Consider the following 27,833-nt stretch of genomic DNA (forward strand, 5'->3'; position numbering starts at 1 on the left):
AGAAAACTAACAATATGACCTATTTATGGATATAGTTATTGAAGTTTATGTAGTAGTCTAGAAGGGTCAATGGTAATCTTGAGTGATCCTTCACTTGAGTGTACATGAAATATTTAACAGTTTTGAGCCCACAGACTTTCTGGGACTTCCCCAAGTTCTATCTGGAACCTGGTGAAATATCCTGACAATAGTTTTATGATGACAATAAGGAGCAGGTAACCAAGATTCCTCCTTCTAGAAAATCTAAAAATAGGCCATCCGAACTACATCTGATATAGGATTCCATTTTCACAATAAGGATTTCCTGAATATATTCAAGACACTGAATTACCGAGGACATAGCATGCCAAAGATCCTAATGAGATAGTTGAGGCAGGTAGATGTTGAGGGATTTAGCAATACCTACCATGGAAACATATTTTTGACTCAAAGGAAGATAGAATGGGAAAGTGGTGAGAATTGTAGTTCTCTATATTTATAAGAAAATCTGTCTCTTTTCTAAAATACAAGCTAGGAGTTGAAAGATAGCACTGAAGAAGGATAGAACAAGTCCCTTAGAGGGTAATTATAGGGTCAGTCATAGGTAGTATTCTTAATTTTGGTTGCCCTATTTGTATTGGCTAGAACTGAATGGTTATAGCTAAGAGCTATAGTCCCTGAAGGGTAGATATTTACCATTTTTCTCTTTATTTTCTAACCAAGTTAGACTTTTCTGGCTTAAACTCAGCTACAAATAGATTTGACAGAGCAGTTGATGTGAGAGTTTCAGGTCCAAGACCTGACTCTTTAAGAGTCATAAGACAATTCCTGAAGTCTAAAAGAGACATATCTTCTTGCTGGTCACATGACTGAATGATTCATTCAACTTTGACAAGAAACCTTTGAGGGGTGGCAGCCAAGATCACCTTTCTTACCCTTTGGGACTTCCTGTAGTATAAAGATGTATATTTTAATTAATAGGGCTTTTTTTTTTTTTTTTTCAGTTTTTCAGAGAGTGGATCCATTGATCTTTTCAATTTATCCCTGAGATCCATAGGATCAATAAAAAAGATGGACCAATTGATATAAATCAGGTAGCCTAGGGATACAACTCAGGGATAGTCCTGAATTATTTAATAATTATCTCCTTTTTATTTTGTGGAAAATATTTAATGATATTCCAAAACTTTGAGAACCGTTGTTTTAGAGTGTATCACCAAACTACAGCTCATGAGCTAAATTAGCTCTGCTGCCTGTTTTTCTAAATGAAATTTTATTGGAAGATAGCTACGTCCATTTGTTTATGTATAAGGGTGTTTTCACATACAGAAAATATTGAGTAATTATAACAAAGACCATATGACCCACAAACCTGAAGTATTTATTCTCTATAACATTTTAGAAAAGGGGTATAGGTTCTGGTGTCCACCTTCCTGGATTCAAATCCTGGCTCTACTACTGATCATCTATGTGATTGTGAATAAGTTACTTAACCTTTTTGTGTCTGTATTTGTTCAACTGTGAGATGTAGTAATACTCACACAGCTTTCTGTACTATGTATAGAATATATTAGGTCCTTTAAGGACACTATATCCTACTTAAAGGGTCTATCCAACAAGAAGATCTAACAATTGTAAATATCTATGCCCCTAACATGGGAGCAGCCACTTATATAAGGCAATTAATAACAAAAGCAAAGAAACACATCGACAACAATACAATAATAGTGGGGGAATTTAACACCCCCCTCACCGAAATGCACAGATCATCTAAGCAAAAGATCAACAAGGAAATAAAGACTTTAAATGACACACTGGACCAAATGGACTTCACAGACATATTCAGAACATTCCATCCCAAAGCAACGGAATACACATTCTTCTCTAGTGCCCATGAACATTCTCCAGAATAGATCACATCCTAGGTCATAAATCAGGTCTCAACCAGTACCAAAAGATTGGGACCATTCCCTGCCTATTTTCAGACCACAATGCTTTGAAACTAGAACTCAATCACAAGAGGAAAGTCAGAAAGAACTCAAATACATGGAGGCTAAAGAGCATCCTACTGAAGAATGAAGGGGTCAAGCAGGAAATTAAAGAAGAATTAAAAAAATACATGGAAACCAATGAAAATGAAAACACAACTATTCAAAATCTTTGGGATGCAGCAAAGGCAGTCCTAGGAGGAAAGTATATAGCAATACAAGCCTTTCTCAAGAAACAAGAAAGGTCTCAAGTACACAACCTAACTCTACACCTAAAGGAGCTGGAGAAAGAACAGCAAATAAAGCCTAAACCCAGCAGGAGAAGAGAAATCATAAAGATCAGAGCAGAAATCAATGAAATAGAAACTAAAAGAACAGTAGAACAGACAACGAAACTAGGAGCTGGTTCTTGGAAAGAATTAACAAGATTGATAAACCCCTGGCCGGACTTATCAAAAAGAGAAGAGAAATGACCCAAATCAACAAAATCATGAATGAAAGAGGAGAGATCACAACCAACACCAAAGAAATACAAACAATTATAAGAACATATTATGAGCAACTCTATGCCAGCAAATTAGATAACCTGGAAGAAATGGAGGCATTCCTAGAGATGTATCAACTACCAAAACTGAACCAGGAAGAAATGGAAAACCTGAACAGACCTATAACCACTAAGGAAATTGAAGCAGTCATCAAAAATCTCCCAACAAACAAAAGCCCGGGGCAAGATGGCTTCCCAGGGGAATTCTACCAAACATTTCAAGAAGAATTAATACCTATTCTTCTGAAACTGTTCCAAAAAATAGAAATGGAAGGAAAACTTCCAAACTCATTTTATGAGGCCAGCATTACCTTGATCCCAAAACCAGACAAAGACCCCATCAAAAAGGAGAACTACAGACCAATATCCCTGATGAACATGGATGCAAAAATTCTCACCAAAATACTAGCCAATAGGATCCAACAGTACATTAAAAGGATTATTCATCACGACCAAGTGGGATTTATCCCTGGGCTGCAAGGTTGGTTCAACATCCACAAATCAATCAACGTGATACAATACATTAACAAATGAAAGAACAAGAACGATATGATCCTCTCAATAGATGCAGAAAAAGCATTTGACAAAGTACAGTATCCTTTCTTGATCAAAACTCTTCAGAGTATAGGGATAGAGGGTACATACCTCAATATCATAAAAGCCATCTATGAAAAACCTACAGTGAATATCATTCTCAATGGGGAAAAACTGAGAGCTTTCCCCCTAAGGTGAGGAATGCGGCAGGGATGTCCACTATCACCACTGCCATTCGCATAGTATTGGAAGTCCTAGCCACAGCAATCAGACAATGAAAAGAAATCAAAGGCATCCAAATTGGCAAAGAAGTCAAACTCTCACTCTTTGCAGATGATATGATACTTTTTGTGGAAAACCCACAAGACTCCACCCCAAAACTGCTAGAACTCATACAGGAATATAGTCAAGTGGCAGGATATAAATCAAAGCACAGAAGTCAGTGGCATACCTCTACACCAATAACAAGACAGAAGAAAGAGAAATTAAGGACTCAATCCCATTTACAATTGCACCCAAAACCATAAGATACCTAGGCATAAATCTAACCAAAGAGGCAAAGGATCTGTACTCAGAAAACTATAAAATACTCATGAAAGAAATTGAGGAAGACACAAAGAAATGGAAAAACGTTCCATGCTCATGGATTGGAAGAACAAATATTGTGAAGATGTCAATGCTACCTAGAGCAATCTACACATTCAATGCAATCCCCATCAAAATACCATCCACTTTTTTCAAAGAAATGGAACAAATAATCCTAAAATTTGTATGGAACCAGAAAAGACCCCGCATAGCCAGAGGAATGTTGAAAAAGAAAAGAAAAGCTGGCGGCATCACAATTCCGGACTTCCAGCTCTATTACAAAGCTGTCATCATCAAGACAGTATGGTACTGGCACAAAAACAGACACATAGATCAATGGAACAGAATAGAGAGCCCAGAAATGGACCCTCAACTCTATGGTCAACTCATCTTTGACAAAGCAGGAAAGAATGTCCAATGGAACAAAGACAGTCTCTTCAACAAATGGTGTTGGGAAAACTGGATAACCACATGCAGAATGAAACTGGACCATTTCCTTACACCACACACAAAAATAGACTCCAAATGGTTGAAAGACCTCAATGTGAGACAGGAGTCCATCCAAATCCTAAAGGAGAACACAGGCAGCAACCTCTTTGACCTCAGCCACAGCAACTTCTTCCTAGAAACATCGCCAAAGGCAAGGGAAGCAAGGGCAAAAATGAACTATTGGGACTTCATCAAGATAAAAAGCTTTTGCACAGCAAAAGAAACAGTAACAAAACCAAAAGACAACCGACAGAATGGGAGAAGATATTTGCAAATGACATATCAGATAAAGGGCTAGTATCCAAAATCTATAAAGAACTCATCAAACTCAACACCCAAAGAACAAAGAATCCAATCAAGAAATGGGCAGAAGACATGAACAGACATTTTTCCAAAGAAGACATCCAAATGGCCAACAGACACATGAAAAAGTGCTCAATATCGCTCGGCATCAGGGAAATCCAAATCAAAACCTCAATGAGATACCACCTCACACCAGTCAGAATGACTAAAATGAACAAGTCAGGAAACGACAGATGTTGGCGGGGATGCGGAGAAAGGGGAACACTCCTACACTGTTGGTGGGAATGCAAGCTGGTGCAGCCACTCTGGAAAACAGTATGGAGGTTCCTCAAAAAGTTGAAAATAGAGCTACCCTATGATCCAGCAATTGCACTACTGGGTATTTACCCCAAAGATACAAAAGTAGGGATCCAAAGGGGTACGTGCACCCCGATGTTTATAGCAGCAATGCCCACAATAGCCAAACTGTGGAAAGAGCCAAGATGTCCATCGACAGATGAATGGATAAAGAACTAGTGGTATATATATACAATGGAATATTATGCAGCCATCAAAAGGAATGAGGTCTTGCCATTTGCAACGACGTGGATGGAACTGGAGGGTATTATGCTGAGCGAAATAAGTCAAACAGAGAAAGACATGTATCATATGATCTCACTGATATGAGGAATTCTTAATCTCAGGAAACAAACTGAGGGTTGCTGGAGTGGGGTGTGGGGTGGGAGGGATGGGGTGACTGGGTGATAGACCCTGGGGAGGGTATGTGCTCTGGTAAGCGCTGTGAATTGTTCAAGACACTCGAATCTCAGATCTGTACCTCTGAAACAAATAATGCAATATATGTTAAAAAAAAAAAAAAAAAGAAGAAGAAGAATGTAGCAGGAGGGGAAGAATGAAGGGGGGGAAATCGGAGGGGTAGACGAACCATGAGAGACAATGGACTCTGAAAAACAAACTGAGGGTTCTAGAGGGGACTAGGGTGGGAGGATGGGTTAGGCTGGTAATGGGTATTGAGGAGGGCACGTTCTGCATGGAGCACTGGGTGTTACGCATAATGGATCATGGAACACTACATCTAAAACTAATGATGTAATGTATGGGGATTAACATAACAATAAATTTTTTTTAAAAAAAAAGAATATAATAGGTCCTCTAATCTTAATGTTTTTCATACCTTATTCCAAGTGAATACACTATTGTTGAGAAAGTTTTTTTTTTTTATTATTAGGCATTGTCAAATATAACTGCATTAATCATCACTGTTGGCCTTTTACTGTGTGCCAGGCAGTGCGTAAAATACTTTAGGCATATATCATTTAATACTTAAAACAGTCTAATGAGGTATTAATTGCTACACTAGAACAATGATGAAGTGGTGGCTAGCATGAACTTTTAATGATTATATACATAAATTTCACAAGTCTTGACTGCTAACACATTCAGACTCCAGATACTTGCAGTTGTATTTTCTTCAAGATACTATAGAAAGGATAAGTGGTGATTATCATGGTTAATATGCCCATATACACTTTACTTTGTAAATGTAACAGTGAAATCTCTGTCAGTGTGTAACATTTACTTAAAGCTAGAGCAGTGGTCTTAATTCCGTTTATACAGAAATTATGAGGGCCATCAAGTGGCTTGGTAGATCTCCTTACTAGACAGCAGGACTAGGTAGTATAACAGAATTGTTGAGGGCATTGTGAAGTGTGCTGAGCTGATGAAGACTTCAGAGGAAGAATGAATTAAGCTATGAGCTATGACCCATTTTAAAATATCATCCCCATTCTAAAGATACCAAAACTCTAATAGCTTACCTAATTTTTTTCAATGTCATAAGAAGATTGTCAGAGACAGTGTTTTAAACTTAGGTTTTCTGAACAAAAACACGAATTTGAAAAGATATATGCACCCTTTTATTTATTGCACCATTATTTACATTAGCAAAGATTTGGAAGCAACCTAAATGTCCATTTGTAAGTAAATGGACAAAAAAGAAGATAAACACAGTGGATTATGATGCAGCCATAAAAAAGTATGAGATCATGCCATTTGCCACAACATGGATAGACCTACAGGGTATTATACTAAGTGAAATAGGTCAAAATGAAGAAGACAAATACCCTGTGATTTCACTCATATGTGGAATCTAAAAAGTAAAACAGATGAATAAACAAACAAAAAGTATAGTCAGACCTACAAATACAGAGAACTAATGGTTCTCTGAGGAAGGAGTATGGGGGATAGGAAAAATGGGTGAAGTGAAGTGGGAGATACAGGCTTCCAGTTATGGAATGAAAAGGTCATGGGAATAAAAGTCACAGCATAAGGAATATAGTCAATGATACTATAATGGCATATGGTGACAGATGGTAGCTTCACTTGTGATAAGCACAGTGAAATGTATAAATCTGTTGAATCATTAAGTTGTATACCTGAAATTAACATTTAAAAAAATTAAAAATAAATTTAGGTTTTCTGTTTCTTAGCCATTTCTCTATACTGTCTTACATATTTCTCATGGCACTTAAAAGGATAATCCTATATGAATCAAACAATCAATTTTACTCCATTCAACACACATTCTATAAAAAGTAGCAACTATATGATATTTTGCTCAGTGCTGTGAAGATATAGAGACACTAATACAGAGAACTCTTCTAGGAGGTTGGGATCTAGGAGAAAAGGTAGACATTACATAAATAAACAGGACTACAATGATAAATGTTATTAAGCACAAACAATATGTTCTGATAATACCTTGAGCCAGAATAAGGTAAAAGATGGGATGCCTGGGTGACTCAGTCAGTAAAACATCTGCCTTTGGCTCAGTCATGATCCCAGGGTTCTGGGATTGAGTCCCAAATGGGGCTCCTTGCTGAGTGGGGAGCCTGCTTCTCCTTCTGCCTGCCCTTGTCCTCTCTCTCTTTCTCTCTCTGAAAAATAAATAAATAAATAAAATCTTAAAAAAAAAAAAACAAACAGAATAAGGTAAAAGATCTTTCCCATTGCTATCTTAGTTTCCTATTGTTCAATATGATAGTAACACTGCAGTTACTTTGGATATATTGATTCCAGAACTTTTGCTAGTTCATCCACACAACTATGATATATCAAAGTTCACTTAAATTTTTATAATAATATTTTTCCACATTTGCTAAATGAATACTGGTTATAAGCCATAGATGTATGATGTAATTATAGGATGTATAACTTCCAAATCTGACAGAAAATTATCAAAGATTAATAAATTTTAACTGTAACTTACCCTACCAAAGATACATCAGACCAAAATGCACAAACATGGCTGATTCTCAGAACAGCATCTATAAATTAACAATAAAAAAGTTCCCAATTAGATTATAGATGATGTACTTTGTAATTCCTTACATTTTCCCTGATTTTATGTTTAACATGAAGAAATCAATCATGACATCCCTATCTAGAGTCAAACCAAAATGTAATTCAGTATGAAAACATTAATCTTTGTAGTTAGTACAAATGCTATAAATTCTCTGTTATATCATAATTCATTTTATGTTAAAAGGGAGAAAAATCATCTGTGTGGTAAAGTTAAATTTTACCTCAAATGACAACTAATGTAGAGATGCATCAGAATACTCAGAAACCGGTGTTTAAACCAGGATTTAAAATAGTGAAATTGATATGTGATGGATATAATGTTAACTATATTAGTAAACTACTAAGAAGTTTAAGAACACCCCAAATACCCATCAAGAAATCTAGAAGTAACCTCAGGGTTGGATAATTGGAATATGATAATTTAATGACAGAAAAATCTAACCAATTATATGCTATTACAAACAATAGGAATGTTATCTTAAAAAGAAAAAGGAAAAAAAAGATTGAGGAAAACAGAGTGAGAGAGTGACAGAAATTGAGGGAAAAACCAAGAGAGAAGCAATTATTACCAGGAACCTTCTTGGGAAGGAAAGTCTTGATTAAAAATGTTGTAGTTTCCTTGGCTTGACTATTCCTAACCTATTATTTTCCCCCACAGACTCCTTTGAGATTTTGACTACTACTTCAGAAAGATGCACTGTTTCAGAGAGGTTATAATCCCTCTAAATTCCATTTATGGGCTGGAGGTTAAGAAGAGAGGTTATAGAAGCTGAAAATTTTATGAACCTTGTTAGTTGACAGTGTTTCCTATCTGCTCTCATACACTTTCAGTGCCCCAGGAAAATCAGGTTTCTAAAAGCCAGACAGACCATGAAGTGTGGTTAATTTATCAATATAAATATTGCTTTGTGGGGTCCTTTCTAGATTGGCACCAGGTTTTTTATGGGCAGCCTTTTCTTTTGCTATTAACCTCATATATGAACACTGAATCTTTAAAAACAAAAATTACCAAAAATAAAAACACAAAATTTATGATCTACTGGTACTGCTTATGTGTGAATTATTCTTGACTATAGAATGAACAAGCTATCTATTATTATCAATAAGAACGTTCCTCACGGAAGTTTCAAGAAACATTATTCTGAGGTATCACTTATCTCAGTGAAACTTCTGAAATTTATATTCATATATATATTTTTTTTTCTGGAAAGAGTTTTTCATCTCCAAACAATTTTGAGTGAATTCTTATTTAAATCCTGATGTTCTCATCACTGAGTTAAAGAGGATATTCAGTTATTCCTTGCCTGGCCTTTCCTCTTCATCAGAAATTATATTAAATAATACATTTTTCAATTTACAAAATATAGATAGAAAGATGTTGTCATATTATAATGGGTACCATCTCTCTCATTCAAGACCTTACTGGTTAGGTAACCTAGAATATCTGAAATCAATATGAAATCAATACTACTATGTCAAGTATATATTGATATTTAAATACACTCTTATTATGATCCATGTAGGTATACACCTACTACAGCCAACAGTTAATGTTTGCAAAAGCAAAGAAGGGTAACTTTACCTGGAATTACACTTATGGAAAAATGGACAGGGTGAAATGTGAACGTATTCAGTAAGTCCATCATAATGAGTAGTGCTAGCCTGGTTTAATACTTTTATTGGGACTTATGCAACAATAATATAACTTTTTTTTCACTCCAAATTGCTACCCAAAATAGTTTAAAAACTAAGATATCAGATTAACAGCTATGCCAATAAGAAATGGCAGTACCCTTAATGATTCTCAGAGGGTCCTTTTCTTGTTTCAACAACATATAACATTGAATTTATGCTGATAATAAGAGAAAGCCTAAGAGAAACAAACAACTACCTAGGTAAGGGTAAAGCCAGTATGGTACTTAGAGAGGACTAAAGTTCAATCCCATGCTAGGACAACTACAAAGCAAGGATATAAGGGAGGTGGCATGGTCAAGACTTCCATGTGAAGGCAGAATAAAGGTCCTCATCTTTGCCCAGGTTTGATTATCATATCAACATGCATGCCCTTACAGCAGTTAGAAAGACTAAAATTAGCAAGACAAGGAACAACAAATGTTGGCAAGGATGTGGAGAAAAGGGAACCCTTTTACACTGTTGGTGGGAATGCAAGCTGGTACAGCTAATCTGGAAAACAGTATGGAGGTAAAAAATAGAGCTACCCTATAGCCCAGCAATTGCATTACTGGGTATTTACCCCAAAGATACAGATGTAGTGAAAAGAAGGGGCACCCACACCCCAATGTTCATAACAGCAATGTCCACAATAGCCAAACTATGGAAGGAGCCAAGATGTCCTTCAACAGATGAATGGATAAAGAAGACGTAGTTCATATATACAATGGAATATTACTCAGCTATCAGAAAGGATGAATACCTATCATTTACATTGTCATGGATGGAACTGGAGGGTATTATGCTAAGTGAATTAACTCAGAGAAAGAAAATTATTGTAAGGTTTCACTCATATGTGGAATGTAAGAAATAATGCAGAAGATCATGGGGGAAGGGAGATAAAACTGAATGGGAAGAAATCAGAGAGGGAGAAAATCCATGAGAGACTCTTCACTCTGGGAAACAAACAGGCTTGTAGAAAGGGAAGTAGGTGAGGGGATGGGGTAACTGTGTGATGGGCATTAAGGAGGGCACGTGATATGATGAGCACTGAGTGTTATATGCAACTAATGAATCATTGAACACTACATCAAAAACTAATGATGTACTATATGTTGGCTATTGAATTTAAATTAAAAAAAAACCTCACAGATTAGCAATGAAAGCCAATCCCCATTTCATATTTGCTTTCTCCATTTTATGCTATTTCTCCCCCAAAGCCTTTTGCATTTACATATCTGTGCTAACTAACCCACATGCTCTTCTTTCTTTTACTTTTTTAACAAAGTTTACATTTCTGTCAAGATTTCTAATTATGGATTCCATGATGTCAAGGACCAAATTTGTCTTCCTGGTAGTTTTCATGTCAGAGCCTACTAGAACTTGTTTTGAATAAATAAGTGAAAACATGAACTTTAGCACTATCTCTTTCAAAAGCCTTCTCCATTGGATTTAAATACCTCTTCCTTGTTTTGGCATCTGAACACATCTTTACCATAACCTATGACATTGTACATTCATGTTTGTTTATTTCACTGATTAAATTTTGAGGCTAGTAAATACAGTGCGCTCCTTAACATTTCTAAAAACAAAAAGTAAAGGAGGAAGATAACCAGGATTTATTGTTACCATGGCACTTAATACAGAAACCATAGAAATAATTCCTTCCTTTGCTCTTCAGAACCAATACTATTTTAAATATTAACCTCTGAAAATGTAACTGTTCAGTCTACACTTGTAAACGTGCTGAGAGTGAACTCTTCATAGGAAGAGGGCTTCTGCTGTAATATAGAATGTCTTCAGATGCTGCGCAGAAATGAGTCCTAGTGAGTTTAAGTAGTGGTTCTTAAACACTGTTGCACAAAGAACCACCTAAAGAGTGGTCTAATTGATCAGAAGGGTCTGGCATCATCTTTTTCTAAGACTTTCCCCACCCAAGTACTTTTAGTGTAAAGGGTTGATAACCACTGAGTTCAAAGGACAGACTGATCATAGCAAATTGCAAAAACATTATATCCAAGATATTCATTTTATCTTCCTGAATTTTCTGATTCGGAATGTTCTTAACATTCAGAGAATGTTCATCTCTGAACGGAATTTTCATCTCATGGCTGATGGATTAGCCTAATCATTCTTAACAGCTAGCACTTACTCTCTGCACTGAGCACTCATAAGTATTTTCTCACCTATCCTCAAAATAATGTGATTATGTATTATAATCCTTATTTTGCAGATGAGAAAAATCAGTTTCAGGAAAGTTAAGCAACTTTTCCATGCAATACATAAGGTAGTTAGGAGCATAGCCATTTCTACCTGACTACAAAGCTCATGCTGGTAACTACTCTGTTTCTCTTTCGAGAAACACAACGCAAATTCTTTCTTTCATCCAGGGAGTAAAAGGAGACAATGTTACTTTTTCATCTGTTTAAAGATGTTTCATATGTTAAAGGAAGACTATAGTTTTCTCCACCATAAAATTCAGTATTATGCAGACAGTTATCAGTTTCTGCATTAGCATTCCTATGTGTGAGGTTTCCCAGACTTCCTACTTCCTGTCTGAGCTCCCACCTCCTAAGTGAGGTGACCTCAAGACAAATTCAGTGATTAATGATTTCTTCACTTTCTTCAGTTCTTTTCTTCTGATCATGTAATAGAAGCTAATTTGCAAGACTCTCTTTGGCATGCTTAATATCTATATGGTTTTCAAACTGTCAGTTGGACTCAGGTGAGGGTACTGATATGGGAGATTTCCAACTAGAAAATGTTTCCATTATTTAATTTCTCTATCTGAATATCATGTACCTAGTATCCTATATAACACATACTCAACACCAAAGTACATAGTTTCTTTATTTAAAACTACTGCATGCAAGATGTCCATTAACAGATGAATGGATAAAGAAGATTTGGTATATATATACAATGGAATATTATGCAGCCATCAAAAGGAATGAAATCTTGCCATTTGCAATGATGTGGATGGAACTGGAGGGTATTATGCTGAGTGAAATAAGTCAATCAGAGAAAGACATGTATCATATGACCTCACTGATATGAGGAATTCTTAATCTCAAGAAACAAACTGAGGCTTGCTGGAGTTGAGGGGGGGTGAGAGGGATGGGGTGGCTGGGTGATAGACATTGGGGAGGGTATGTGCTATGGTGAGTGCTGTGAATTGTGTAAGACTGTTGAATCACAGACCTGTACCTCTGACACAAATAATACATTATATGTTAAAAAAAGAAGAAGAAGAAGAAGATAGCAGGAAGGGAAGAATGAAGGGGGGAAATCGGAGGGGGAGATGAACCATGAGAGACAATGGACTCTGTAAAACAAACTGAGGGTTGTAGAGGAGAGGGGAGTGGGGAGATGGGTTAGCCTGGTGATGGGTATTAAAGAGGGCACGTTCTGCATGGAGCACTGGGTGTTATATGCAAACAATGAATCATGGAACACTACATCAAAAACTAATGATGTAATGTATGGTGATTAACATAACATAATAATAATAATAATAAACTACTGCATGCAGGGAGAGTGGTAATACTCTCTGATTTTATGATGAATTGTGTGAAGTGTTTGGTTGAAATCTTGGTTCCATTTGGAAAATTCTCCTTACTTGCCCAAATATATTCAAATGAAATACAACTGAGAGCTATCTTATTTTTCCAGAGCCCTTGAAAATGCCAGAAGGACCAACTCTCTGCAGGGCCATTATCTCATTGAAGACTTTGATATCATAACCTATATTTACCAATTCATCAAATAAATAGTGCAAGGTTCATCTTAATCACAAAAATATAAAGCAAATAGTCAACAGGCCAGCATACTATTAGAATAGCTAGATTAAAGGACAAGCACTGACTTATAAGGGGCTTGATAACATCACCAGTAATATCAAATTGCCAAGAAAAAGAGGTGTAAAAATAAAGTGTATAGCTGGAAATAAGATTTCAGTAAGAATATGAAATGGGAGCTGAAGCCAGTAAGTGACCTAGCAAAACAATTGGAGTTAGTGAAACTCTCTTCTAAGAAAAGTGTTTTTCTAAAATAATAAGGCTTTGGTTTTGCTTAATTATGGAGAGAAGGTAGAATACTATCACCAAAAGTATCTTTATCTTCAATACAACTATAGGTCTCAACCTATCTCTCCTAGCAAGTATGGAATGCCAAGGATATGACAAATGCCTAATCTGTTGGCAGAGAGAGAGAGAGGAAGTTTTGTACATTGTCAAGTTTCCCTCAAATCAAAAGCACTTCACTGAGTAAGCATAAGACCACATAACACATTTTCTCATTTTGACTATGTTAAATCTGTTGATTATTCATATGCTAGTAAAAACTACTTTTATTAAAAATATATGATTATCTTCATCTAATTCCTAGGTAATGTTGAAAAGTGGGAAGGAGAAATGTAAATTTGAGTTGCTGCCACCCCAGGTCAAACCATACCATTCACTGCGATCATCTCCTGAAGATATCCCTGTTTTTATTCCATGTGATAGCCCTACCCGCATGCAATGGCTAAAGTGATCTGAAACTAAATAATGCCAACTCTTTCTTAAAAAAAAAAAAAAAAAAAGAATCTATAGCTCTCCATCTTCCTTGAATTCAATAAAAATATTTACTTTAGAATATCATGCCCTATACGATTTGTTCAAACTACTCCAGCTAGCTTTCACCTTCAAAACTGCTCAGGCAAGGGCCCCTGGGTGGCTCAGGCGGTTAAGCGTCTGCCTTCAGCTCAGGTCATGATCCCAGAATCCTAGGATCAAGTCCCACGTCAGTCTCCCTGCTCAGCGGAGAGTCTACTTCTCCCTCTGCCCCTCACCCCTCTCATGCTCTCTCTCTTTCAAATAAATACATAAAAATCTAAAAAACAACAACAACAAAAACTGCTCAGGCAATAAACAGATACCAGTCCATGTTTAGGTATATCCTACACTGCATATACTTGTGTGCTTCCAGCCTATGTGAAATTCTTTAAAGGACTTTCACTAAATTCCACTGAGGTTTTATACCTTAGCAAGCATCCACCAAGAGAATATGTTTTCAATCTCTCTTCCAGACAAGCAACCCTGATCTCTACCCCTGTTCTGTTTGCTTGAGAGTGAAGCACAACAGCCAGAGAACATGCTCTCTAGGCTTTTTGGGCCACTCTTCCAGGACTCCCCCATTTGTATTTTCGACTTACAGAAACTGAAAGAGATTGGTGGCAAAGTTCAAAAGAATATTTTGGTCATCTCCTAGCAAAAGGGGCATCAGGTAGCTCTGTTTATGGTTTGGGACACCAGCCAATAAAAAACTCTTATTCAACATCCTTCATTAGTAACAATATAGCTGTGGAGAGTCTTACTTAGCTTAATTTTGAGATGCAGCATGATATTATAGTTGGCAGGAAAAAGCAGCCTATTCAGATGATACATTAATCACTGCAAGTTCATAGACATTAAGTAATTTTCCTTAAATCACAATTCATTTGTGTCATGGAAGGTAAGACTTGAGTTCAAATTCTGGCTCTTCCGTTTACAAGGTATGTGACCTTAGGTAAGTTCTTTATAATTGCTAAGACCGTTTTTCTCAAATGTGAATTGGAGATCTGATACAACCTCAAAAAGGTTTTGTGAAGATGATGAAATACTACCAGTCTTACAAAGTTTTTGGCCCCTGCATGTTGACAAAAATTTACAGGTTTTGAATGCCTATTATAAACAAGACACAGATCTCAAGATTATATTTATATGTTGGTAGATAAAATTAGAAATTTACATAATGGTTAAATCACTTGAACCTTTACTTTTACATTTACACAAATAGTACCCTCTGAAGTGGAAGAGATTAATTTACAAAACCACACAGGAAGACCTTATTGACATTTTATTTCTAAACTCTGTTTGGGGCTACATTTCTACCCTGACAGGTAAGAATTCATTCTGTTTACAATAAGCACTCTTGATGAAAAAGCTTAAAAGCAATTCTTTCCAGCAACTACTAAGTTGATCCTATAAACAAGCTCATGAGGAAAGTTCTTATTCTTATTTCTACTTTACAGATTGCATAAATTTTTTTTAAAGATTTTATTTATTTATTTGAGAGAGAGAATGAGAGAGAGAGCATGAGGGGGGGTGAGGGTCAGAGGGAGAAGCAGACTCCCTGCTGAGCAGGGAGCTCAATGCGGGACTCGATCCCGGGACTCCAGGATCATGACCTGAGCCGAAGGCAGTCGCCCAACCAACTGAGCCACCCAGGTGCCCCCAGATTGCATAAATTTTAAGCTCAGAGTGACTCCTTTCAAAGTCTTATACCTTCTAGATGGAAGACACCAGACATAAGCTCAGGCCTTCCATTCTAAATCCCTATCATTTTGGAACATTTTGTGAAAATTGAACACTAGTATAAACTATCCCTTCGTTATTGTCTATTTCAACAACGAAATTTTGTCAAGCTGTCTAAAAACCCATATTTGGAGTTTTTGTTATAGTATTCTGTTCATTGATCAAATCCAGAATCAAAGAAACTCTTGGCTTTAACTCAGGCCTTGTTTTTTCTTACCAGCAGCACAGGGCTGCCATCTACCAGTAATAAGGGGATTTGCAGTTGTTCTAGTAACAACACAGAAGAAAAAAGAAATGTTTTTCACTACCTTGCTTTTAGATTACATTTCTGAATTCCTAAAATGTTTTGTAATGTTGAAACCATCAACAAATACCTAATATTTTCAATCTCAAAATGCCTACAGAACATTTCTACCTAAACCAGGCCCTAAAAATTTGATAGCAAAGCCTGTTTTCTGAAAGTTCATAAAGAAGGTTACTTTGGAAAGTTCATAAATGAGGGGAAAACTAAAAAGACAAGGTTTTTGAAAGAAGGATCCAAATATTGAGTACACTAAGCAGACACTGGTCTAGATGAACTAGATGAAGACCCATACACCCTAAGTAAAATATCCTCTGAGACAGCCTAAGTAGGTGTTCAAATAAGTCTATGTATTCCTAATATAAATAGGTAATACCTACATTGTATTTATTCTAAGTGCCATGCTCAATTGTAAATGTTTTATGTGTATTAATTCATGTAGTCTCAATAAAAATACTGTGGAGTAGTTAAAATTTTTACCATTTTAGTGATGGCTACCTTCATGTGTTCAATTTGGTTGGGCCACCAATGTTTACTTAAACATCATTTCTGAGTATGTTTGTGAAGGTGTTTCTGGAAAGGATTAGCATTTGAATTGGTAAACAGAGTAAAGCACATGGTCCTCCCCAAGGTGGGTGGGCATCATCCAATGCATTGAGGTCCTGAATAGACCAAAAAGGTGGAAGAAAGATGAATTTACTCTCTGCCTGACTGTTGAGCTGACACATGGTTTTTTTCCTTCCCTTGGTGCTCCTAGTTCCTAGGTCTTAGACTCAGACTAATATCTACATCTTTGGTTCTCCAGCTCTCAAGCCTTCAAAGTACACCACTGGCTTTCTTGGATCTATAACTTACAGACAGCAGATCATGGCACATCTCAGCATCTATAATCATGTGAGCCAATGCTTTATAATAAATCTTATCTAGATTTAGATAGATGACAGGTAGTTAATAGAAACAGAGACAGGGAGACACAGACAACAAACATATATGGATATCCAGTTGTTTGTTTCTTTGGAGAACCCTAATATACATCTCTATGATACATAAAGGAAGCAGATATGATAAATGTAATTAGTTTTCCAAGGGCCAATTTTCAAGCCATGTCTATGAATGGAGTTCATGTTTTTAAGACCTATGTGTCCTGCCTTTCAATTCCTAAATGTTTAAGATGAGAAGTGAAGAAAGTGTTCAGAGAGATAGTATCTAGACCCTCCAAGGAGACTGCAGAGTAGAGTAATATTTGAAAAATATTGATCAGGGTAATAGAAGAAGTGAAATCTATTCCTATATCTCTCATACTTAATTTTTGAAAAATCAATTTACTTCTCCAGGCCTTACTTTTTTATCAATAAAATGAAACAAAGGAGTAAGTAATAATTAAATAACCATTCTCCAAATCTAAAGTGGTGATTGCAGAATTATGTGTCTTAGATGATGAGAGGGAAGATGAATGTGTTGTAAATTCATTTTAAATTGGTGTTTCATCAGAGAGGATTATCCTTCTAGACTCAGCCCTCCATAGTAGTGTTTATGGAGTTTAAGTTTGCACATCTCCATGAACTGTAAAGTAAGATTCTATGAGAAACTAATCACCCTGTCCTATTTAAAACCCAGGAGATTTCCCACTGGGTATGACAAGACACAATAGAAAATCTAATTCAAAAGTCCTTCCGTGTTCTTTGGAAACAGAATTGCAGAATCCTTGTTTTATTCTATATGATCTGGAACACTGCAAGACAAAAAATGAGAAAATACAGTGCTGGGAAGTAAAGTGCATAAAGTCCAGTGGTGAGAGAAGAAAGCTTTTCTGATATGGTGTCGAGTCCAGATTCTTGTGATTTGTTTTGTTTTGCTTTTGGCCTATATAAATGACACAAAAATAATTCAAGTAAATAAGGAAATCAAAATGTTGATAATATGTTACTCTCTTCCATAGATAAATTGTGTTCTTAGTCTCTACTTCCATAGACAAGTGTTAGTAGTGTTCTCACATCTTTCTCCCAAAAGCAACAAACAGCAAAGCTTTACATCTTTAACCTACAAATAAAGTCTGGGGGGGGGGCAGGGGGGCAGGGGATCAAATCAAGGCCCTATGAGCAAGGAAGTAAATCATTAATCCATCTTGTTACTGCAGCAGTTAGAGTCCCTATAAACTGCTTGATTAGCTTTTTGGCACCAAAATGTCCGTAGTCCTATCATTATGATTAATTTGTTTCTCATCAGTGTTTCCACAAGTAAGCCCAAATCTTGGGCAATAAGAGGTTAAAAAAATCCAATAAAATATTATAAAATTACTTTAGGAAAAAATGCAATGTGATATCAAAGTGTTGATGAAATAGTCCCAAATCTGCCTAATCTAAATTAGATTGCAAACAAACCTTCTGATCTCAATTTGTTTTCCACAAGGGCAGTATAAATGGCGAAAGTATGTGTTTAATGGGCACCATAAATATTCAATGCTTGTCATTTATATTTGTCAATATAAATTTTATTAATTTGCATTTTTATATAAATATATACAAATAGGAACTAACAGTCAAAAGACAAGTATCATTAATAACTAAAGCAATACTACAGTTAAAATATGAAGACCCATATCTTTGAAACTAAATAATGCTTTCTAGGTCAGTTAAGGCTTGTCACATTTCTTACTAAATACAGGTAAGTTTCCCTTGTGCCATTCCATGAAGTTTGGTATAAACCAAACTGATCTTGAAACTTAATGGATTGCCTCTCTTCAGGCTGCGTGCCATACAGGACATTCTATAAGGGTACAGTCTTCTTGTTGAGGACAACAAATGGTGACTTTGGAGCTATATTGCATTGCCCCTGCAAGATCACAGCCATCAAGGGAATAATGTGAAGGGGGCATTCGCCTGTTCCCCTTCTCAAGCAGCTTTCCTCTATTTTGTTTTCTAAAGTAAATGCTGGAAATGGATACAAGGGAGGAAAAGGAGACAGAAGTAGACTTTATGTCCCTGGTTGATGTTTCGATTACGTGCCCGACATGAAACTATGCACATGAGATAAAATTAGGAATAGAACACAGACTGTATCCTTCATCCTCTAGGTGAAATATACTAAACAACTTATACTGTTAATACAATAATAGCTATAGGCATATGGTCGCACATATGAGGGAAAAATACATTTTTCTGGTGAAGTGTCAAGGAAGGCCTCACAAAGGAGTGGACATTTGAGCAAGATTAAAAGATAAGTAGGACTTTGGATGCCAGAAAAATCATGATGCTAAAAAATCCCAAGAAGGGCTCCTGGGTGGCTCAGTCAGTTAAGCATCTGCTTTTGGCTCAGGTCATGATCCTGGGGTCCTGGGATCAAGTCCCACATCAGGCTCCCTGCTCAGTGGAAAGCCTGCTTCTCCCTCTCCCTCTGCCTGCCGCTCTGCCTACTTGTGCTCTCTATCTCTCTGACAAATAAGTAAATAAAATCTTAAAAAATAAATAACAAGTAACAAAAATAAAAAATCCCAAGAAGAGGAAATGTCATACAAAAGTCCATGGTATATTGTGGGATGACAAATAGTCCAGTGTTTGAGAATACAAGGGAAGGGGGGGCAGGGCAGAGAATGTTAAAATATGATGTGATGCTGGGAGGATCATACCAATAAGTTTAAAATGTGTTCTGTAGACAATAAGGGATTCACTAAATTTTCATATTCCAGTGTCTCTCAAGTTTATGCAGAGCTAGAAGATGTTTGCCCCCTTAATTAATATCATAATTTAGTCTTTCAGAAATCATTAATTGAAGAAATACTCTGGATATGTGCAAAGATAGAAAAAGCCATGCAGGGGCACCTGGGTGGGGTGGTCAGCTAAGCCTTCCGACTCTTGGTTTCCACTCAGGCCGTGATCTCAGGGTCATGAGATCAAGCCCCTCCTCAGGCTCAGCACCCAGCAAGGAATCTGCTTAAGACTCTCCCTCTCCTTCAGCCAATCCCCCTCCCTCCCCTCTAAAAATAAATGAATAAAGTCTTAAAACTTTAAAAAGAAAAAGCCATGCAACATTCAATTACTATTCTCAAGAAGCTCAAGGTCCACTGGGAAAAGCAAGACTTACAGGAATGAAAAGTTACGTATAATGCAAGGTAGTTTACAAATAAATTTCAAATCCAAGATGGAGGCAAATAAATCCAGTTTGACTCCTGTGATTTCCAGACCTCAAATCCTCCAACATTATAAGCATATGGTAGGATCCAAGAGACGAAAGAATATATAAAATGCTCAGTAAAGCTAATAAGGTTCCCACAAAATAGATTCTCACTTCAACCTCACACCTCTACTTCACAGAAAAAAATACTTCTAAAATTAATAAACACTTGTTGTCAATTATTATAATCTGCTTACATCAAGTGCTGATAGAAGTAAAGCTATATGTAAGCAATGTCCATTTTAGAACAATGCTTTTGATTTCAAATGTAGATCAAACTATCTTACTTCTCTTCCTTCCTGTGAGTCACTTAATCACTGCCCAGGGTTCATGGATACACAACCCTTCAGCTCATGTCCTCTGAAGAATATCTATTGTCATCCTCTTCCTCCTTATCTCCTTCCTACCTCTTCTTCCTTAGGCTCTGAATTGTCTTATTTTAATTTGAGTCTGTAGTATTTCTTCTTCCTAAGGGAATCTCAAGATCCACTCAAATTTTGTTTTCCACTCCATCCATCACTCATTTCCTCTTTCCCTAGGCTCTCCTTTGTCCTTTAGGATAAGAGTGAAGTTATTCTTGGGGGGCGGAGCAAGATGGCAGAGGAGTAGGAGACCTGGATTTCATCTCCTCTCAGGAATTCAGCCGGATAGGGATCAAACCATTCTGAACACTTACAAACTCAACAGGAGATCAAAGAAAAGAAGAGCAACAACTCTCTCAGCAGAAAAGCGACCACTTTCTGGAAAGTAGGACATGCAGAGAAGTGAATCTGAGGCGATATTCGGGAGGATAGACGGTGGGGGAGGGGCCTCCATCGGCCGCTTTTGGCAAGTGATAGAACCACGGAGCACAAAATCGGAACTTTTAAAAGTCTGGTCCGCTGAAGGACGTCACTCTGGTGGCTAAGCGGGGGGTGGAACCCTCCGGGACAGTGTGGTCTCAAGACCCTCGGAGTCACAGAAAGACCAGGGGTGCCTGAGTGTGGCAGAGCTCCCAGGTATCGGAGCGGGAAAGCCGGCTGCAGAGGCGGAGCCCAGGCGTGGGCCCTCAGCTCGGGGTGGCCATAAACCGTGATCCGCGGCACAGTCGGGCCACTGCTCCTCCAGCAGGGACCCAACAAGCGGCAGATCCGAGGAGACTCACCTTCCTTCCCCAGGAGGAGCCACACGGGAGTGCACCGCAGGGATCTGCTGGGTTTGGAGACTCCACCCGGGGTCGGGTGCCAGAGATAGAAACACACGGTCACAGGCCGGGTGAGCACGGAGTGCGGCCGGAGACCGGGGAGATGGGAGTGACTGACGGCTTTTCTCTGGGGGCTCACTGAGGAGCGGGGCCCCGAGTTCTCGGCTCCTCCGGGGCGGAGATTGGGAGGCTGCCATTTTCACTCTCCGCCTCCAAAGCTGTACGGAAAGCTTCCAGGGAACAAAAGCCCCAGAGAGCAAACCCGAGGAGATTACTTAGCCGGGAGGGGGCAAGGGCGGGGCAATTCCGCCTCCGGCAGAGACATTTGGAAACCACGGCAACAGGCCCCTCCCCAGAAGATCAGTGAGAACAGCCAGCCAAGACCAAGTTTACTGATCAATGAGAACGGCAGAACTCCAGCGCTAGGGGAATACTGCACATAGAATTCATGACTTTTTTACCATGATTCTTTAGTCTTTCAAAGTTAATTTTTTTTAACTCTTTTTTTTTTTGAATTTTTCTTTTTCCCTTTTTCAACCAACATCTAATCAATCCCTTTTTTAAAAAAAAAAAAACATTTTTATTTTCCATTTTTAGAGTCATATTCTATCCCTTCATAGTAGTTACCCATATTTTTGGCTTATATATATATAAGTTGTTCTCTCTTTAAAATTTTGAGATAGTTTCTTCTAACAGATTAAAATATACCCTAAATCTCTAGTATATGGTGTTTTCTATTCCCCTGCCTGATCACATTCTCTCCCTTTTTTTTTCTTTTTTTCTTTTTTTAAATCCTCTTCTTTCTTTTTTCAAACAACTTCTTATCAATTCCTTTTATAAAATTTTTTATAATTTCCATCTTTACAGTCATATTCCATCCCTTCATCATATCAACCCTTATTTTTGTACATATATAAGTTTTTCTTTCTTTAAAATTTTGGGAGGCACTTTCTTCTAAAAGACCAAAATACACCCCAAATCTAGTGTGGGGCACTGATCTATATACTAGCCTGATCATATTTGATCACATTCTGGTTTTTTCTTGTAGTTGTTTTGTTTTGTTTGTTTTTGTTTTTATCTTTATCTTTTTCTTTTTCTTTTTTTTCTTTTCCTTTTTTCTCTCTTTGCCTTTCTTTTCCCACTGCTTCAGGTCTTTTCTGATTTGTTTAGAGTATATTTTCTGGGGACGTTGTTACTCTGCTACCATTTTGTTCTCTCATTAATCTATTCTTTTCTGCACAAAATGACAAGATGGGAAAAATCACCTCAACAAAAAGAACAAGAGGCAGTACCGACTGCCAGGGACCTACTCAATACAGACATTAGTACGATGTCAGATCTAGAGTTCAGAATCATCACTTTAAAGATACTAGCTGGGCTTGAAAAAAATATGGAAGTTATTAGAGAAACCCTTTCTGGAGAAGTAAAAGAACTAAAATCCAACCAAGTAGAATTCAAAAAGGCTATTAATGAGGTGCAATAAAAAATGGGGGTGCTAACTGCTAGAATAAATGAGGCAGAAGAGAGAATCAGTAATACAGAAGATGAAATGATGGAAATAAAGAAGCTGAGAAAAAGAGAGATAAACAACTACTGGATCACGAGGGCAGAATTTAAGAGATAAGCGATACCATAAGACGAAACAACATTAGAATAATTGGGATCCCAGAAGAAGAAGAAAGAGAGAGGGGGGCAGAAGGTATAATGGAGCAAATTATAGCAGAGAACCTCCCTAATTTGGGGAAGGAAACAGGCATCAAAATCCAGGAAGCACAGAGAACCCCTCTCAAAATCAATAAAAATAGGTCAACACCCCGACATCTAATAGTAAAATTTACGAGTCTCATAGACAAAGAGAAAATTCTGAAAGCAGCTCAGGAGAAGAGATATGTAACCTACAAGGGTAGAAATGTTAGATTGGCAACAGACCTATCCAGAGAGACCTGGCAGGCCAGAAAGGACTGGCAGGATATATTCAGAGCACTAAATGAGAAAAATATGCAGCCAAGAATACTCTATCCAGCTAGGCTGTCATTGAAAATTGAAGGAGAGATAAAAAGCTTCCAGGACAAACAAAAACTAAAGGAATTTGCAAACACAAAACCAGCCCTACAAGAAATCTTGAAAGGGGTCCTCTAAGCAAAGAGAGAGCCTAAAAGCAACATAGACCAGAAAGGAACACAGACAATATACGGTAACAGTCACCTTACAGGCAATACAGTGGCATTAAATTCCTATCTTTCAATAGTTACCCTGAATGTAAATGGGCTCAATGCCCCAATCAAAAGACACAGGCTATCAGACTGGATTAAAAAACAAGACCCATCGATATGCTGTCTGCAAGAGACTCATTTTAGAACCAAAGACACGCCCAGATTGAAAGTGAGGGGGTGGAAAACCATTTACCATGCTAATGGACACCAAAAGAAAGCTGGGGTGGCAATCCTTATATCAGACAAATTAGATTTAAACCAAAGACTGTAATAAGAGATGAGGAAGGACAGTATATCCTACTTAAAGGATCTATCGAACAAGAAGATCTAACAATTGTAAATATCTATGCCCCTAACATGGGAGCAGCCAATTATATAAGGCAATTAATAACAAAAGCAAAGAAACACATCGACAACAATACAATAATAGTGGGGGACTTTAACATCCCCCACACCGAAATGCACAGATCGTCTAAGCAAAAGATCAACAAGGAAATAAAGACTTTAAATGACACACTGGACCAAATGGACTTCACAGACATATTCAGAACATTCCACCCCAAAGCAACGGAATACACATTCTTCTCTAGTGCCCATGGAACATTCTCCAGAATCGATCACATCCTAGGTCATAAATCAGGTCTCAACCGGTACCAAAAGATTGGGATCATTCCCTGTCTATTTTCAGACCACAATGCTTTGAAACTAGAGCTCAATCACAAGAAGAAAGTCGGGAAGAACTCAAATACATGGAGGCTAAAGAGCATCCTACTGAAGAATGAATGGGTCAAGCAGGAAATTAAAGAAGAATTATAAAAATACATGGAAACCAATGAAAATGAAAACACAACTATTCAAAATCATTGGGATGCAGCAAAGGCAGTCCTAGGAGGAAAGTATATAGCAATACAAGCCTTTCTCAAGAAACAAGAAAGGTCTCAAGTACACAACCTAACTCTACACCTAAAGGAGCTGGAGAAAGAACAGCAAATAAAGCCTAAACCCAGCAGGAGAAGAGAAATCATAAAGATCGAGCAGAAATCAATGAAATAGAAACTAAAAGAACAGTAGAACAGATCAACGAAACTAGGAGCTGGTTCTTTGAAAGAATTAACAAGAGTGATAAACCCCTAGCCAGACTTATCAAAAAGAAAAGAGAAAGCACCCAATTCAACAAAATCATGAATGAAAGAGGAGAGATCACAACCAACACCAAAGAAATACAAACAATTATAAGAACATATTATGAGCAACTCTATGCCAACAAATTAGATAACCTGGAAGAAATGGAGGCATTCCTAGAGATGTATCAACTACCAAAACTGAACCAGGAAGAAATAGAAAACCTGAACAGACCTATAACCACTAAGGAAATTGAAGCAGTCATCCAAAATCTCCCAAAAAACAAAAGCCCAGGGCCAGATGGCTTCGCAGGGGAATTCTACCAAACATTTCAAGAAGAATTAATGCCTATTCTTCTGAAACTGTTCCAAAAAATAGAAATGGAAGGAAAACTTCCAAACTCATTTTATGAGGCCAGCATTCCCTTGATCCCCAAACCAGACAAAGACCCCATCAAAAAGGAGAATTACAGACCAATATCCCTGATGAACATGGATGCAAAACTTCTCACCAAAATACTAGCCAATAGAATCCAACAGTCCATTAAAAGGATTATTCACCACGACCAAGTCGGATTTATCCCTGGGCTGCAAGGTTGGTTCAACATCCGCAAATCAATCCGTGTGATACAATACATTAACAAAAGAAAGAACAAGAATCATATGATCCTCTCAATAGATGCAGAAAAAGCTTTTGACAAAGTACAGCATCCTTTCTTGATCAAAACTCTTCAGAGTATAGGGATAGAGGGTACATACCTCAATATCATAAAAGCCATCTATGAAAAACCCACAGCGAATATCATTCTCAATGGGGAAAAACTGAGCGCTTTCCCCCTAAGGTCAGGAACGCAGCAGGGATGTCCACTATCACCACTGCTATTCAACATCGTATTGGAAGTCCTAGCCACAGCAATCAGACAACAAAAAGAAATCAAAGGCATCCAAATTGGCAAAGAAGAAGTCAAACTCTCACTCTTTGCAGATGATATGATACTTTATGTGGAAAACCCACAAGACTGCACCCCAAAAATGCTAGAACTCATACAGGAATTCAGTCAAGTGGCAGGATATAAAATCAATGCACAGAAGTCAGTGGCATTCCTATACACCAACTACAAGACAGAAGAAAGAGAAATTAAGGAGTCCATCCCATTTACAATTGCACCCAAAACCATCAGATACCTAGGAATAAATCTAACCAAAGAGACAAAGGATCTGTACTCAGAAAACTACAAAATACTCATGAAAGAAATTGAGGAAGACACAAAGAAATGGAAAAACGTTCCATGCTCGTGGATTGGAAGAACAAATATTGTGAAGATGTCAATGCTACCTAGAGCAATCTACACATTCAATGCAATCCCCATCAAAATACCATCCACTTTTTTCAAAGAAATGGAACAAATAATCCTAAAATTTGTATGGAACCAGAAAAGACCCCAAATAGCCAGAGGACTGTTGAAAACGAAAAGCAAAGCCGGCGGCATCACAATTCCAGACTTCCAGCTCTGTTACAAAGCTGTCATCATCAAGACAGCATGGTACTGGCACAAAAACAGACACATAGGTCAATGGAACAGAATAGAGAGCCCAGAAATGGACCCTCAACTCTATGATCAACTCATCTTTGACAAAGCAGGAAAGAATGTCCAATGGAACAAAGACAGTCTCTTCAACAAATGGTGTTGGGAAAATTGGATAGCCACGTGCAGAAGAATGAAACTGGACCATTTCCTTACACCACACACAAAAATAGACTCCAAATGGTTGAAAGACCTCAATGTGAGACAGGAGTCCATCCAAATCCTAAAGGAGAACACAGGCAGCAACCTTTTTGACCTCAGCCGAAGCAACTTCTTCCTAGAAACATCGCCAAAGGCAAGGGAAGCAAGGGCAAAAAGGAACTGTTGGGAAAATTGATGTGCAGGTCTAATTCTAAGAGACCCAGAACTCCATAATAGAATCGATGAACATAGAGTCAGAAGACCAGAGAATATTTTGAAGCCATTAGAGATTCATAACCCAGAACCAGAGAGTCAGCTAACCTGGCAGTGATGAGCTGATCCAAGATTTGGATTCAAGGAAAGGCCAAGTTGTATATTATCATTAAATTATATTTGGAATAAAGCTAAAAAAAAGTTATCAACTGTATATATTATCTTTTGTTTTAATGGATGTTATACTTCTACTCTGAGATGTGCGATACTGATGATTTTGTACATTTTATTATAGATTTCGTAAAATGTAGACAAAAATTTGCTTTTTGAGAAATTCAAGTTCCCTTTCAACAAATTCAAGAAAATTTATATTAAAATTAATTCTGTACAATTATTGCTTTGAAACAGGTCATCAGATGAGGAGTATACAATCATAATGGAGTCATGAGGGGTCATTATCCAGTTCATGAAATTTCAGAAGGTCTGAACCAAACTTTCAAAGCACACATATGTACATGTGTACATTTGTATCAAAGAAAAGCAAATGTGGCAAATTCAACCTTGTTGAAGCTATGTGGTCATTTATTTTAATGTTCTTTTAGCTTTCTTACAGTTTTGATTTTTTTAATAAAAAGAAAAAAGAAAGGAAGAATGGAGGGAGGGAAATAATGTGCCCTGCATGTCCACCACTGCAGACTCCAAGACTATCCAGATCATTTGAAACCCTGTCCTGGCAAATTTCAGTCTATTCAGTGGTGGTAGGCTGCAGCACCTGTCTCAGAAGCCAGCAGGCAGGTATAGAGCAGAAAGGATGGTTAATAAGTTTAACAACCATAAACCCCATTTAGAGATTGGCAAAATGTGAAAAGTGAAGATGTATACATCGCTCACAGTAGCTGCAGGGGAAAAAATGATAATGTGATGGAGTATTTCTTTATATTCAAAGCTTGCAAAGCTGCATCATCTTCCAAAGTAACTGCAGAGATCTGTGTTTTTCAAATACACAAGATGAAAAGGACAAGAGTCATGCTCCAATTTCTACAAAGCTTGTAGAAAAGTTGCTTTCAGTAGCATGGCAGATCACCTCATCTTTCTGGACTTACATGCTTTTCAG

This window comes from Mirounga leonina, unplaced genomic scaffold (assembly GCF_011800145.1).
Source record: "Mirounga leonina isolate KUSES-001 unplaced genomic scaffold, KU_Mleo_1.0 Mir_153, whole genome shotgun sequence".
In the NCBI taxonomy this organism is placed as follows: domain Eukaryota; kingdom Metazoa; phylum Chordata; class Mammalia; order Carnivora; family Phocidae; genus Mirounga; species Mirounga leonina.